General features: G+C 41.8%; 1 protein-coding gene across 1 annotated transcript in view; it reads left to right on the forward strand.

The window, feature by feature from the left end:
• Positions 1 to 15,435: 15,435 nt before the first annotated feature.
• The window catches only part of sema4ba (sema domain, immunoglobulin domain (Ig), transmembrane domain (TM) and short cytoplasmic domain, (semaphorin) 4Ba), a 48,343-nt gene continuing 47,323 nt past the window's right edge, over positions 15,436 to 16,455 (forward strand). The window contains exon 1 of the mRNA XM_084059048.1: positions 15,436 to 15,624. The gene's annotated coding sequence lies outside the window, so the exon portion shown is untranslated. The remainder of the gene's footprint in view (positions 15,625 to 16,455) is intronic.

A 16,455-nucleotide genomic window follows, 5' to 3' on the forward strand; every position in this document is an offset into this window, starting at 1 on the left:
AAAACACAGGGTGGTGGGGGAGAGCTTTGAGGCCATTTGGCAAATCTAAAGAGGCATATGCATTTCACTAAAATGTAAAAGATCTTTAGACATGCAGATTTGAGATGATTCTTTCTCTTTTGCACACCTACTGAAATGAACAGGTGAGAAATTTGAGAAGAGCAAAAAGGGGAGGAGTCCCGCACACTGGCTTCACTTACAACAAAAATAGTTTAATGCAGATACAACGTTTCCGTCGCTCAGACTGTATTGTAATAGTAGCAGTTTGTCTTATCGTCTCATTTATCGGGAAAAAATATACTGCGCTGTAGTGCTGTGCGCACACCAGTGAGTGCTTGGAAATATCTGCCGTTAAGTCCTCTGGTTGGGGAGCGAGTTATTAATGTTTATTGTGTGATATCTTTAGCTAGCCTACTGTAACACATGTCCAAATACCTCTGTACTATGAAGGGATTGCGAATGCCCTCCATTGCACCAGCACTTCTTCAGAGCAGCTGACTCCATGGTCCCTCAGATCCTCGGAGGCAACGGGGGGTCATGTCCGTTGCCTTTCATAGTACTCTTCACATTCTGACTGTGGTGAAAGGACTTTTAAGGCATGGTGCCAATAAGGGTGGGGCTCTGTTATCTCCCGGCTTAAGTCACAGCGTATGCTGGGGATTACGACTACCATTCCAAGGCAACGGCGACAGTAAGGTGCAACTGCTGCCCTTTACTGACAGCAACATCTGCACCGAATGCCTTCCACTAAACTAGAGGGTATTAAATTAAAAGCAATAGCCAAATACATCCTTGATAACTTCTCATATCATGCCTTTTTTCTTCATATTTATACTTTAGATACATTAAATAAACTAATATCCTTAGTTTAGGCAGTTGCAGGATACACAGTAACAACTATTTGATGTACCTGATGGCCAAGGTTCAGTAATGGCCCTGTTTCAAGCTAAATGACTACTGTTTATGTGAGAGATTTAAAGAACAAGGGCATTCGAGCCCGAGGGACGGAGAATAACAATGCAATGGGTCATGGGTTACCAAGTATCTCACTAGGTCATATTTGAGTTATCCGTGGCGCAAAAACACGTTTCCTTATCCCGTGATGAAGGTCAAATGTCTGTAGCTCTCTAACCCACTTGTATGTTCTCTGCATATCTGAAGTGGAAGTTAGCTCATTTAGGCCTAAGATGTATATCCAGCATTGTGGTGTTTTGACGTCGTCTTGGAACTACATGTTACTGGTATAATAGAAAGAACCCAGAAAAAGAGACCAGTTTATCAGTAATATATGTAGCTCAGTCTGTCTAATATATGTAGCTGACAGAGCTAAAAGCATTATGCCCAAACCTCAATGCATTAACCCCCTGTTACAGAACTTGGTCATATAATTGTGTGCTAATTAAATATATTTAATGCCTCGTATTGATGCTATTGCTGTCCGGCAGAAACCAGCTAACTCCATTTTTCCGCATTTGCATTTTTTCCCCATAAATCAGTGCTATTGAACACCCTTTACGTCTGTGTGTTGATTAAAAAAATATTGAACCAATGAAAAGTATTAAAAAGCGCTTCTGACAAAACCAGCTAACTCCATTGAATCCTCAAAATTTAAGTCCACCAAAGGGGGTAGGGTTAGGTGGTTTTGCTGACTCCAGGCTCCACCCCTTTTTGACCTCCAACCTCATTGTGAGCTTGGCGGTCCATTCAGCTATTCTTAATCAATGATGGACAAAACCTCCTAATTCCACTTTTTGTTTTGTTTTTGTCATTTCCTGAAAAATGAACATTTTGGAGTTAGCTGGTTTCTGTCGGACAGCAAAGATATACTTTGTGTTTGTACACATCTCTCATCATCATTTTATATTTATTGGAATGTCACCTATGCCCTAATATTATGCATATTTTAAGCCAATAATTATATTTTATCATTCATATGAATGTATCCTATAGACCAATTATTTGTTTACCAACATTGAGACTGGATTCACAGGTGATTGTTTCATACAATCAATTCTCAACCTGTTGTTTCGGGGTGCGCTGGTTTCAGCACACCCCGACCCCCTCTTGTGTGTTGGCTAGTGCTGCGCGCCCTAGTGAGACCTGACAGAATGGGTTTGACGCTTGCGCAGTATGACGCTTGCAACCAGTGTGACGTCGTCTGTTAAGGGGCCTATAAAATGTTGTTTAAAATATATATATACATTATATATAAAATAGTTTTACTTCATCCTTTGAGATTTGTTTTTGCCCATCTTAGTCAACAAAACAAAGTTATTGTATTTTAAATATTGGCGTTACCCTGAATGACACATATCAGTATACAGCCCATAGATATTGATTAAATGTGATTCCTTCAGCAATAATAATTATGGGCCTATGAACTATTATTACTATTCTTTTTCTTTGACCTATTAATCAGTTATGAAACAGCAAAATAACAGGATAAGAGGTTCAAAATGTGCAGGCTGGCTGAACTTGCTTCCATACTAGAGCTAAATGGCCATACAATACACACATAATGGAGATACGTTTGACTGCAATTGTCACATGAGGAACAGTTTCATTCATGTATGACCAGTATTAACTCGGCATTCAACATTTAGAACAAATCATTAATTCAATAAATCCACAAACATTGTGCTGAAAACTAGTTCATTTTTTTTTATGGTGCCCCAAATGTGAAGCAGCTATTAACTAGTATAATTAATTTAGTAATCAGTTTGAATTCATAATTATTCCAATATGACTGTATCTTCAGCTTTGATTTAAAAGAACAGAGTTACACTATACAGTAACAACAAAACAATGAGTGGAAAAAAACCAAAGCCATACTCATAATACAATGTTGCATGTACAGTATTGCAACTGTAATGTCTTTGTCACCTGCACATCTGGTTCATCATGGGAGAAGATGTCATATCGAGGGTACATCAGCATGGTTGATTGTTCTTGTCTGCTCAAGGGCCCTGCCAATCACCTATGACCTTTTAATCAAGGAAATGTTCCCTGCGGTTCCACAGCTGGGATGCTATTGTCAAGTGTGATCAATCAGCACCATGCATCATGGTTGAACACTTCTTACTCCATGTGTGAAATCTGGGGCACTCATTGACATTTAACCCCAAAGTCCTTATTTCAAAGTATTAGCCAAATAGATTGCTTCTGAAACACATACTTGTAAGCTAGGTTGTAATGTGTCACGGCTGAAAAGCTAAAACAATTTGTCTTTCAGCACCTATATTTATAAATATATTCCAAACTAGAAAATGCTCTCAGTAGAGCGCAGACTTCTGCCAAAGAGACAGCTTGTCCGCAAAGTGTTGTGGTGCATTTAAAAGGTTACATTTAATATTATTATTATAATAATACAAGATTTGTTCATGGGTTGAAATATTATTATATCTGTTTATTAGTGAATTTAGTATAATTATCATTCAAAGAAGTGGAAGGGGATTGACTGGCAAATCAGTGGCTATGGGGGACACTGTATGACCCTACATGGCCAAGTGCAGACATTTGAAAAAACTGAAGTGGCCTTGACTGGGATGCAACTGTCGAAGTTCAATGACACTTCACATTGTGTGTGACCCTATATGGCCAAGAGCAGACATTTGAAAAAGCAGAAGTGGCCTTGACTGGGGTGCAACTGTCCAAGTTCAATGACACTCCACAAGGCCCCCTTCAGAGACATTGGAGTACTGGAAGTGGGAGTGATTTGTTTTTTCCTTGTCCCGTCATAAAACCTTTCCTCCAAATACAATAATCTATTCGGAAGTTTCTGTATGTGACTTTCTGTGACGAAAGGCCACTATCGAGCCCCCTTTTAGCCAGCTGCACTGAAAAGTTAATTGGGTCTTACTTGGCCCATAACAAATCTTTCCACAAAGTGTTGTGCATATCCATTCATAACCTTTTTGAGCTATGCTACTAGCGGACAGACAAACGGACGGGGACAAAAACATTTACCGAGATAATAACACCTGAACATGGGCATTCATAAGATTTACATGGAACATTTTCATCTTTAATTTGGTTAAATATTGAAGTGTTAATATTTGTGTGGTAATATACTGTAGAAACAAATCCACCCTGAAATTGTTTTTGGAATTATATACTGTATCGAGCTGTGTTAAATAACCTTACTTCTAATCATCTTCTCTACACTTGTACTTGCTTTATAGAGGATACATTACTGGTATTGTACTGTACGCGTAATGAAAACATTCATGAATGTGTGTGTAGCTCTTAATTATCTCTTGCTCTGGATCTAAGGAAGCATTATACTGAAAGTTTCAAATGATCAAGTGTTACTACATTTTCATTTGATTCTTATAAAAGACTTAGCTTTCATATCACATTTATATTGTGTTGTATTGCTGTGGTTGTATGAAACAGCTGAAATGGCTTATTGTCCAAGTGCTGTGGCCTGTCTTCATTAGGATCTCATGTCAAGGTCATCTTCTCTTCTTTCTCAATACAGTCATTGTTTTTCTCTCTCTCTCTGTCCCTGCAATGACATACTGGAATCTATTTGCAACTTTGTAATTGAACAATTCCTTTAGAAAGAGATTTTATTGCTGTGGGAAATAGAATGAGAGACTGTACTGTAGCAATAATATTTCAATGCTGCTGTCCCCTGCGGTCATAAGGGTTCAACCAATTTGTATTAGCAAAGGTCAGGTCCATCTGGAGTGCTGTTTACATTCTGGGGTAGCCTCCCTCCTCTGCGGTTGTAACACTGAAGAATAGAGTCACACACTGGAAATCTACAAGAACTGTAAGCATTCCAGACAACCTACAATACTGCATGTTTGGAATGTTCTATGTTCCGCTTTGCAAAATGTCATACAAAAGAGTTGTTGGATTGATTTTCTCCCTTGTCTGTCACACTTGTTACGTTTTGCACAGGGCACACAGCGCTCCTTCATTCCGTACGGTTCTGTATGGGCGGATTGCAACTGAGATGATAATGTTGCTGTGTTTGCAAAGATCACTTCTGTCACTTATTGTATGATGTTGGATCTGTATATGAACCCCTTAAGTTAATTGGTTGCTTTTTGTAGTCTAGTGTAGTAATACTAGTGTTGAAATGATGTCACAAGGCAATGAGATATGGCATTATTATTATTATTTTACAAAGGGGTGACTCTTTGTTTTTGAGTTATAGTGTAGGTTGCAAAGCTGGCCATTGTCAGTTTTCTGTGATCATTTGAGGGTCGAGGATCAGTCCTGTAGCTTGTCATCAGGGCTACAATTAAAGGTCTGTGTACAGTCTCAAATTGCTGCACTCATAAACGGGTGCCTGCTGTTAACAAGACTGCATTTGAAACTGTTAACCTTCCATGTGGACTTGACTGACAAGACATGCTGTGACATCTGCCCTTCAAGCAGAGGGTAGCCCTCCAATTTCGTATGCATCTCTTGTCCCCCCAATCTAGTCTGATTTACATTGGATACTTCTATCTGAAAACCTCTGTCAACCTGCATATTTTTGGTTGACAAAAGTAAAATTAAAAAATATATTTTATTAATAATTATAATAATATTTATTATTATTATTTATTATCTTAATTAGTATTATTACCGGTACTTGTAGGGTAGTCTAACCTATTTGCTTTGTGTAACATGTAGCATATGAGGATGAGAATGCAATAGAGATACAGTACCTTCACAAATGGCATTCAGACCTCATTAGATTTAAATTACATTTTGCACATACTGTAGATCTACAATGTAGCACAGGGTAACCCATGTTTTGAGCAAGAGGTTAGTTGTATGTAAAATAGCCCACTGAGAACATCATTTTGGATTCCTATCCTGAGCTCTAAACAGGTGAGTGGAGCGATGGGCACAGGACTTAACCACATGAACCCTAGCATGTCAGAATAGGTGTACATTCAGTGAAAATAGCTGATGAAGAGACTTGGTATAGAGGGGAAAAAGGAGGGGACCTAATATAGACCCTTGGGGGACAACAATGTGCATATGTTTTAACACATACAGTAAGCCTTAACTTCTGTTCAAAGGTATTATCAGTCAGTCCCCCTAGTGAATCAGCGTGACAGGAATCGGAGGCCAATGCTTCTGTATCTTTGTGTGTGTGTGCGCGTGCGTGCGTGTGCAAGGACGTACAGTCTGCACTCTGCCTATAACAGCTGGCTGTGACTGGGAGATGAAAAAAGCAGCTATTTTATGCCGCTTTGACTAAATGTGCTGTGTCAGGCCCTCCCCAACATGCACTCACCCTCCCTCTCAGTTAGGTTTTGTGAACATATCAGGCCAGTTCACTAAGGCGTGTCTCGAAGACTGCATGTATGCGCTTGGTGGTTGTGTGTATGCATTTGTGAGGCTCATGCTTAAGCTCCGGTGGTTCTGATTTCTCCTTGCTGCGGGCTTTGTTGACATTGTTGTCGGTGCCGGTGATCTGTAGTCTTTCAGTGTGTGGGTGGTAAAGAGCTGACCACTAGGAAAACAAAACTACCACGTCTGGCCCATTGTGGCTGGTCGCTCCGTCCCAGACAAAGTGGCAGACATAGGCCTATTTCTAGAGTGAACCTTATTATGACAGGCGGATTTAACTGTAATCGATTGATTCTCTATTAATTCTATACCCTTTCTCAAACGCTGTAAGGGATCTGAATTGACCTTATTTAAAGGTTGAATATAAGCACGCTACTGTATATGAAGATATGTAAAGGTTGAATATAAGCACGCTATATGAAGATATTTAAAGGTTGAATGCAAGCACGCTATATGAATATCAGTAAGCAAAGTCTCTGTCTCTCTCTTTCTCTCTCTCAAACACACACACACACAAACACAAACTGGCTTTGCCCTTGGGACATTAGTCATTAGATCTCGTCTACATCATCATGCGAGTATCAATGGTGACATTAAGCCGCAGTGACGGTACAATGCTAGGAGCATTTAGGTTAATCATTAAGTGGGCTCAGCTGTAGCCACTGAAAGCATTTTACTATTATCAGATCATAAATATTGCACTCCTTCTTGTGTACACATTTCAGGGAGCTCATCGGTGACAGAGAGAGTGCTGTTATACGGAGCACCTCCCCTTCCCGGTTCATTCCTCTCACCCACCCTCTTCCACAGGAGAAACCTATGATGTAATGTGCCTGCTGCTGATAGAGCAATCCCCCTCTCCTCCTTTTGATTCTTTCCCCTCCCCTTCCGACTTGCTATTGCTGCTGCTGCTGGTGGCAGTGGTAGTGGATGAGCCCATGTGTGTGTGTGTGTGTGTGTGTGCGAGAGTGTGTGTGTGTGAGTGTGTCTGTTTGTGTGTGTGTGTGTGTGTGTGTGTGTGTGTGTGTGAGTGTGTGTGTGTGAGTGTGTGGGTGAGCGTGTGTGGGGTGCTGCTACAGCTGCAACCCCGGGCATCTCTGGGATCCCTGCAGAGCTTCTGTTCTTCTGTCACCACTCGACTGAAGGCTGACGCTACTGAGCACCGCAAGACCTTGTCCTCTCTGCTGTTGAAGGTAATTCTATTGGCTTATGACAAAGGAGATGCATTGTAAAATAGGGATTAGAGAAGGGACAGCTAAATGGCAAGACAGAGAGGGAGAGAGAGCGAGAGAGGCTGAGTGTCCAAGATAGCTGCTGAGAGAATTGGTCTGGTCGTGTCGGTGAAAGCTTGTGGTCGCCACGGCGCTGGGAGTCATGGCAATAGATGAATTTGGCTTCCCGTGGCGAGTGTGAGTGTGTGTGCATGCAGCATGGTGTTGGTTTCCATGGTAAATATGGGATGGATTCCCGGGCTGGCTCAGGGGTAAATTCAACGTGTCTCATAGGGAGCTTCAGTCAGTGTTTCCTTTTCACCTAAGCAGATTTCATAGATTACAGGAAACATTTTTTCCTGCTCAATTATGTTAAACATAATTATATAATAGTTTATTTTTATTTTTATTATTCTTGTCAATTATTGTGTAACAATTTTATCTCACTTTCTTGATTACTCATTGGGATGTTTCACTTTCATTTCTGACTTCTGAGAAAACTGGGCGTGCACAAGGACGATGATGTAGCCTACTTCATGAATACAGTATGCATTACAGAATACAGATGTTTGACTATAAATTTATATATTTTCTACATTATTATTAGTATTTAGTTTTTTACAAAACATTATTTGACATGTGCTCATGTCAAATAATGCCTCTGAAAAGTATTTGTAGCTCTACCCTACATAACCTCACCTACATCATCTATTGGTTTTGCTTTGGATGAAATGGTTGCTTAACCTTAACTCTTGTACTTTGTCTGATGCTGGGTTAATATTTTATGTCTGCCCCACATGCAGATGTGGTCATAACTAATTCATTCTGATTTCCCTGCCCAATACAGTATGTTTTGTTTTTTTAAATCAAGAATGCCATCACTGACTTGCAACCATTCAGGGTCACATTTTATTACACCCATTCACCTCATTAAGGGCTTTTTTGTGAGGATGTTCCATGTATATGCTATGGAGCGCAACGTTTACCTCTGCTGTAACTGTGGGCAGATGAACTAACACATTCCCATTAGTCTCCAAGTGAACAGAAGGAAGGCGTGAATGTTGAAGCCCTTTGTGGTCTCGATTTATGGGGGGGAGAGCAACTGTCTGCTTTGATTGGTCAGGGAATACCATGTGATGCTTTAGGGTCATTTCATGATTTCCCCATAGGGAAGAGGTCATGTTTACAGTGAAGGTAATTGGCTCTTTGAGACACAGCAGACACAGTACATATTATCCTTGCAGCAATTTTTTCTTCTGTACTTGCTGGCGAGCAGACAAGCGAAGCCATGGCATGTGTTTAACAAATGTAAATTGCAAAGCTAAAATTAAAAAACAAGTCTCCCTGTTGGCATGTTGACCTTCAGAAGTGTTAGACAAAATGCCATTAACAGGATTACACCAAGAGTAACACATTCTCAAGCGAGGCAAGGACTAGGCTACAGTATTGTGGAAATATTCTACTGACACATTACTTGGTAAGCAAGTTCTGAGGTCTTTGACACCTACAGTATTTGACACTTGCGTATCCTCAGAGATTTTCTAACCGGAAAGGTTTGCTCGCCATGGATTTCATCTGAATATACTGTAGTATATAGATGGAAATCATCTCTGGAATACAGAAATCAAGACTACATCTAGGCCTGTCTTGGAAACAGAATAAAATGTTTTGGTTTATTAAATTATTGTACAAACAGAACATGGAGAGGCCACTTGAATCATACAATTCCATTTTTGAATTTGCCGCCTCATTAACCGAAGTGAAAATAAGTAAATGACCACCTTATTTACTATATGTGGCTGAAAGTAGAGACTTCCATTTCCTGCAGAACAGCCAGGCAGGGTGTCTTAGGTAATCAGTCCTTCATAAGCGCTGACCTCATCTGATCACAGCGACACTAACCCTCACCTGAGAGTAAAGTCCCCCGAGAGAACTGTCTGGGAATAGGCCCTAGCAAGCAGTAATTGCATTGACAGGGAGAAAAAAAAGAATTTCCTCTGAGTCACTGTTAAACACTTAAGCCCTATATACTTTGTCATATAGGACAAATTGTGAAAATAGCTTATCTAGATCTGCATTTGTGCTATTTTTATTATGTATACATTTATTTTTCCTTTAATGGCAGACCCAAAATAGGGATGCCAGTTTAAAGTACCTTTTCTTGGAAGAAAGAAAAGGAATACAGAACCACATTCATGTTACATCATTGATTTGAGCTCTTGAGAATTCAGATGATGGACATTGCTGGACTGCAGTATCAAATTACAAACAATTTGCTTGATTGATTTCCCTCCCCTATTGGACAGAGGAGTCATGTGATACTGGCACCTGCTGATGGGAGGGGGAGGGAGAGGGATTGCCGCTGAAGTAGAACAGACATGAAAGTTGACGCCTTGCCATCTTCAACACGCACACAGGCAGGCCACCTGAGGAGCGTACGAGCTGTTCCCCCTCTCTGTAGCACAGCTGAATGTTAAACTGACTCACTTGACTTGGAGCTGTGCCTTTGGTTTGGCTCCGTTACGAGCATTTTTATTCCCTTTCCTCCCTGCAAATGTTAGGATTGGCTAGTCCTAAATGGTAGTACAAATAAATACTTCTGTTATTTAAACACACTGTAGAGGCAGAACAGATACGACGGCGACAGAGAGGAAGAGATAACCGCAAATGAAGAACGGAAGTTCCAAGGGAATGGTTCTGTGAATTCCTAGAGGACTGTAGACTGATGACATGACATATTCACTATTAGTCACGCTGGGTTGAAACAGAATGTAAGATTCAATGCGACCATCTGATGCAGTGAACACACATGACTGGCAAGTGCTGGGAAGTGCACTGTTGTGGTGAGTAATAGTAATTGGAGGGTTACAGTGGGACGAGTACACATATGCTAAGCACTCTAATGAAAAGGATGAGGCTGAGTCACAAACATTATCACAAAGTGCTCGTACACAGTCTCCTGGGATGGGGCATTGGCATCACACTGCCTTGCCAGAGGGCACACCGGTTCTGCCTTAAAGCCACAGCATCAGGGATACGGGATAATGCTTATGTCTTTAGAGAATATTTGTTCTGTATGCTGTTATTCCCAAGTCTAATTTATACATTGGCGTACGACTACTGTACGTCTCTCGTAAGCGCCTTTTCATTAACACAAGACCTGGTATAATAATGTCGTGGCTTCCCTGTGGATCTCTTGACGTCAGGGGTGATACTAAAGTCTATGGGGGCCCTAGGTGAACATTTCCAGGGGGGACTTCAACTTGCGTGCTGAGCCTTTTGGGGCCCTTGAGGCCTTTCTGGGGGTCTTTTTTGTACTAGAGGTTCGGGGCCCTCACACCTATGTTGCACTGCCGATCCGACCAATATGCCCATATATGGAGATATCTGTATCTGTCAGTCCATGTCCTTTTTATGCCCATATATGGAGATTGCTGATGTCATCAGTATATGCCCATATACGGGCATGCCCCCATTTGTGCCCATATATGACTGATTTGTTTGCGCCTGATGCCATGACGACACATTGAGGTAGCTGCATTGGGAACTCCTTATATGGTTATGGCTGAGTCATAGTGACATGAGCGTGACGTGGTCCGCCGGTCCTCCCTTAAGCCAATTTTAATATAATATTATTGAGCGGTTATAACTAAGCACCAGAAAAGTATACATTAGCCTACATGTCTTATAACTGCCTGGTTTGCCTGCTGGGAATGAGCGACTCTACTTGACATCATTTTGATGATGTTTAAATTGATTGCATCAGTAATTGCCCAAATATGGAGGGCAGGTGGTTCTGAGATTACAAATTCACAATATTCCCACAAAAAAAGTATTCACAATATCAATTACCCAGGTTTTACTTCCTTATCTTACTGGCAGCATGCCCAGGAAATGTAGTACTGATAAGTCCTGTGGTTTGCAAAATGAACCACAGACAGACAGACTGACACCCAAACAAATTCTTCGACCCAGGCGGCTCGCCCGATCCACGCTGTAGAAATGTAAATATATACTGGTGAAGTACCCCGTTATCAGAGTGCTTGGAGCGGAGGCCATTCTGGAGACATACAGTACATTGTGGTACTCCATATTCGGGACGGCCGACCTCTTCAGCCGTCGACAGCCAGTACCTGTTTGGGGAAGTGATGTCATATCAGTCATCTCCATATTTGGGCATAAAGAGAGAGATGAATACACAGATTATTGGAATTAATTAATATAAGTGAGGCAGTCATACAAAGGTCGGGCCAAAGACTTAATCTGACAAAGCACCGTGTCATCATTTCATCACCCAGACGGAACATTGACCTCTCCACTCACCTGGTTGTCTGACTTCAGTCATCTGAGAAGGGCACTCTGGATCATGAGGGATGACGTAGGTGTACACCTCTCAGCATGCTCAACTTGTAGTTCTCTTTTGCCCAAAAAATGAGTCACTCTTGCTTCAACAGGGTGACATAATTCCACTCCTGCTGGTACTTTTCCGGACAGCTGATTCACCTGTCAGAGGATATAATGAGCAATTTCACGTTGAATTGGTGGTAGCAATGATGATCGTTACCACTGGGGGGGTAAATCTAGCTTGACGTCTACAGTTTATTGCATTGTCAAATTATTATACAGTCCAAGTCATAATATTTTTGCTGAACTGATGTATAGGAGTAGGCTAATAACCTCAAATTAGTTTTCGGGGCTGGAAGTGTTTGTCACATTGAGAGAATATAGACACAACTAACACAAGGGCAAGGACAAATCTACTGTAAGTACGAATACAAGGAGTGACCTTGACTTTTGACTGTATGGTATCGCCTAAAGACTTACCAAACATAGATTTTGTTTTCCCAGTGTGTGTTTTCTTTTTCCTTCTGAATGAATTTACTTGGACGGTTGAAAAGAGTCTGTCACTGTGTAACTGATATAGTGTTGCTTGTACTATGGAAGGGCTGGGCGATATGACTTCAAATCAATTTAATTTAAAACATTTTCCTCTATTACGATGAATTAATGTTTTTTTTTTTAAATAGTGTAAATACTGTCGCAAATCTACTAATCTCTCAAGAACAGATTAAGAGCTGCACTACTGAATCTCGTTCAAAACATGTGCGCGTTAGCTTACAAGTGGGCGTGCCTTCAGATCAGGAAGCAGGCCGTGCTCTACCCAACCAAATGTAATGGTCGGGATTTACACCTGTGCGCTCGCTTCCCACTGGAAACAAACCGAAACACATTTAACAATAGCGTCCTCGGAGCCGACAAAATCACGGAAAGTTAGTAACATTTTAACTTGCTCTTTCATCATAGAAACAAGTGGGCTTATAACCAAAATGATCCATGTTCTTTGGGAGAAATGGTGTTAGTGATCCGTGGAGAAATATTGTTAGTGGGAATGAAAACATAGGTGCACCACCAGAAGTGGAGGGCTGAGGGCATGTCCAAACCCCGGTTTCCAGTCAGCATAGGTCTAGTTAATCACCCCCCCCCCCCCCCAGAGTCAAATGCAAAAGTGAAAAACGCTGGGGGTGCTGTTTTTAGCGGCGCTAGCCGCTCTATACCTTTAGGTATAGAGCGGATCCTGTACTATACCTGTACTATACCTGACTTTGTCCGTGTTCACCGTCAACGCTCTGATTGGTCAGACCCGTCAACGCTCTGACGGGTCTGACCAATCAGAGAGTTGACGGGTCTGACCAATCAGAGCGTTGACGGGTCTGACCAATCAGAGCGTTGACGGGTCTGACCATTGGTAAAATATCGTTTTTGATATATTATCGGATAATTGCCCAACCCTAGTTGTTGGTATTGTGTAACTGGACTGTGAAAGTGGAACTAACTACACAGTGTAGCTTCTTCTTTTTTAACCATTAGCAGAACAGAAACGTGCACTGCTGACCATGGCTGTTAACTCTCCTACAATTGACAGTCTGTTTGAGGATGGCTGTATTTTTAACATCTAGTGCTCGCTGCCCTTAGCACTGTAAACATACCAAGCACTCAGCACCGTCTGGAACATGCAACAGTGTTTCCTCTGCTTCTGGATAGAGAGAAAAGAGATCCAGTGTTCTACAGAGAGGTGTAGTTATTCTGTAGACCAGTGGCTCTCAAACTTCTTCATGTCAAGGACCCCCAAATTGATACTGCATGATGTATCTGATATGCAGACGCCCATCTAAAAATACTTTGTGCAAGGGACCCCTACAAGAGAAGGTTAAAATGTTCAACGTTTTTCTAACTTTTTCAAGATTTGTAAAGAAAAAAAGTACGACTGTTAATTTATAAATGAACACTGAGATTTTACTGTGACATGAGCTGCTGCAGGAAGGGAGTGCGTCTGAGGTTTGTTTGCCTTCTAGCACATTTACAGTAGTTTGACTGACAGGGTCAATGTGTTAGGTACAATGTTAATGTGGGAATTATTGCATACTGATGACATAGCAAAATAGCCATTTGAGCACAGAAGTGATAACATTAAGCAACAAACGGAGCTCAATTATTGTCTTATTGGCACTGTCAACCTCAGCTATTCTAAGCAGCAAAGCCTTGCTATCTTGTGTGTCCATTAAGCTAACATGTTTAACATGAGGGCTTATCTCAGCACAGTAATTCCTAGACTGTCCCCCATTTATATAGAAGGACCTGTCAGCGCTTCTGGTGGTGGCTGTGTGTGAGTAAAGCCTGATTTATACTTCGTATGACAAGTGTCGCTCACTGAACATGGCTGTGTCATTTTGAGACTGGTCATATATTATGGGGTCACAAGGAATAAAGAGAGACCGGTCTTCCTCTGTTTGACTAGTCTGAGCCATGTGTTTAGATGTGAGAGGTTCACTGTGCTCTGTGGACTGTTTACACAGAGTCGTCTGCATGGCATTTGGCAGGTGGCCTGACTCAACGAGAGAATGGTTTACCGATACAAGACAGTGGGTTTCCGATGGGGACAGGGCAGTCTGGACTGCAGAATGTCAGAACTTGGCTAAGGAGGCTCTGTGAGGCCTTGGTGTGCGGATCTCGGGTGACAGTCCGCAAAGAATCTCGACTCCATATACTCCCTCACCCAGATGCTGCGAGTCGACATTCCGATTCCCGACACCTCAAAACTTGGCATTCCGTCTCTGCCTCTTTAGCTGTGCCTAGCTGTGACGTATATAATTAGCACCTGCTATTTTAGAGAGAGGCGTCCCCGTCTCAACATCCCTGCTCTCATCACACCCCTTTCTCGTGGTACCGTGATAATCTTTCTTTGAAAAAGCATATTCAGTTATATTCTAATTCCATATCATGACCATTATGATGCAGTCATAATATGCCATTGCGTCATGGCCCATTCACAATCGCAAACATCCCAGTATAGTGTATACTACACTATCCTGGGATAGTGTAGTATACTATACTATATATATATATATATATATATAGTGTTTTTAAACCAAAATACATTAGTATATAGGATTATGGTGCTTTATATTATAATGACCCATGCAAATGGATACGGATAAATGTTAATACAGTAGATGTAAATTAAAGTGCACTTGTCTAAATGAACTGGTTCTTGCCAGCCCATGTGTGTCACACACCTTCCGGATCTGCATAATATACAGTATTAGCTAGTAGGTTGAAGGTATGTGTGTTAGGGAGGTAATGAATGAATGCCCCCAGAGCTAAATACACAGCAACATCTTCTGTGTTAACTCTCAGCTATACAGATAGTTAGATTTGTGTATAGACATAAGTAAACTTCCCGCGGTTGTATATCCACATCTGCCTAACTGCCTTAATTGCTCTCACTCACCCCCCCTTCTCTCTCCCCCCCCCTCTCTCTCTCTCTCTCTCTCTCTCTCTATGTGTGTGTGTGTGAGGGGTGGGGCTAGACAGCAGAGAGTGGCCAGAGGCAGGCAGCACTATGACAGTGTGTCAGAGCGAGCTAGAGAGAGAGAGCGGACTCACACACGCACAGTGCAGGCAGCGAGAGCTTTAAACCCTGTCACCTCTATTTTGGATAAGCAACTGGCTCTTTTTGGGAGGGAATATTCCATCTCAAGTCGTACAAAAGGAAAGGTTGTTTAATGGCATATCTGAAGAGAATTCTGTCTTGAACCTGTGCGGGACAGACTGAGTAAGTACTCCCGGTATAGAAGCTACCCTTGTGTTCATTATCTATGCTGTGCCTTGGCTATTATTAATCATTGATGTGATGGCGTTGGAGTTCTGGTTACCTAGTGAAAATCATGCTACTGTGGTCTGTCATTTTGCTGTTGAAATATGCTAAACTTTTTCTTATGGCTAAAGGCAGTATGAGGTTTGTTGTTGATAGGGCAGAGTGTGTGAGTTAATGTGAGACAGCCCTCCTTTCTCTCTCCCTCCAGTAAGTCTTTATCACAAGGTGATACCAGGCAGGGGGGGTGATTAAATACTGTGTGTGTGTGTGTGTGTGTGTGTGTGTGTGTGTGTGTGTGTGTGTGTGTGTGTGTGTGTGTGTGTGTGTGTGTGTGTGTGTGTGTGTGTGTGTGTGTGTGTGTGTGTGTGTGTGTGTGTGTGTGTGTGGAGAGAGAGAGACAGCTTGTGAGTGCGTGTAGCTACCCTTGCATTAAGAGATATTGGCTTTGGACTTATTTTCTGTGGAAACACAGCTATTTACCTGGGTGTGTGCACACTTTAAGACCTGCTGGCTTGTGTGTGAGGCTGAGCACCTCTGCTAATACAGAATAGCAGTGGCTTTTCCAACTGAATCTGACGTCTCATTCTGCAGCTCATTTAAGCCAGTGCACGACCCATGAGCAATGAGCGTGAGTGCCTGGGGCCTCTCCGTCCACACACAGGAGTGAACCAATGTGGCAGCCAGTGCACGCACATCCTATCCAGTGTTATCTGCTTATTATAACTGACTTTGCGCTTGTTTTTTCTGTAAAGTCGCTTGTAAATATTGGTAGCTGCAGGTTGTGTGTTT

This window comes from Gymnoscopelus microlampas (assembly GCF_963454915.1).
Source record: "Gymnoscopelus microlampas genome assembly, chromosome: 6".
Lineage (NCBI taxonomy): Eukaryota > Metazoa > Chordata > Actinopteri > Myctophiformes > Myctophidae > Gymnoscopelus > Gymnoscopelus microlampas.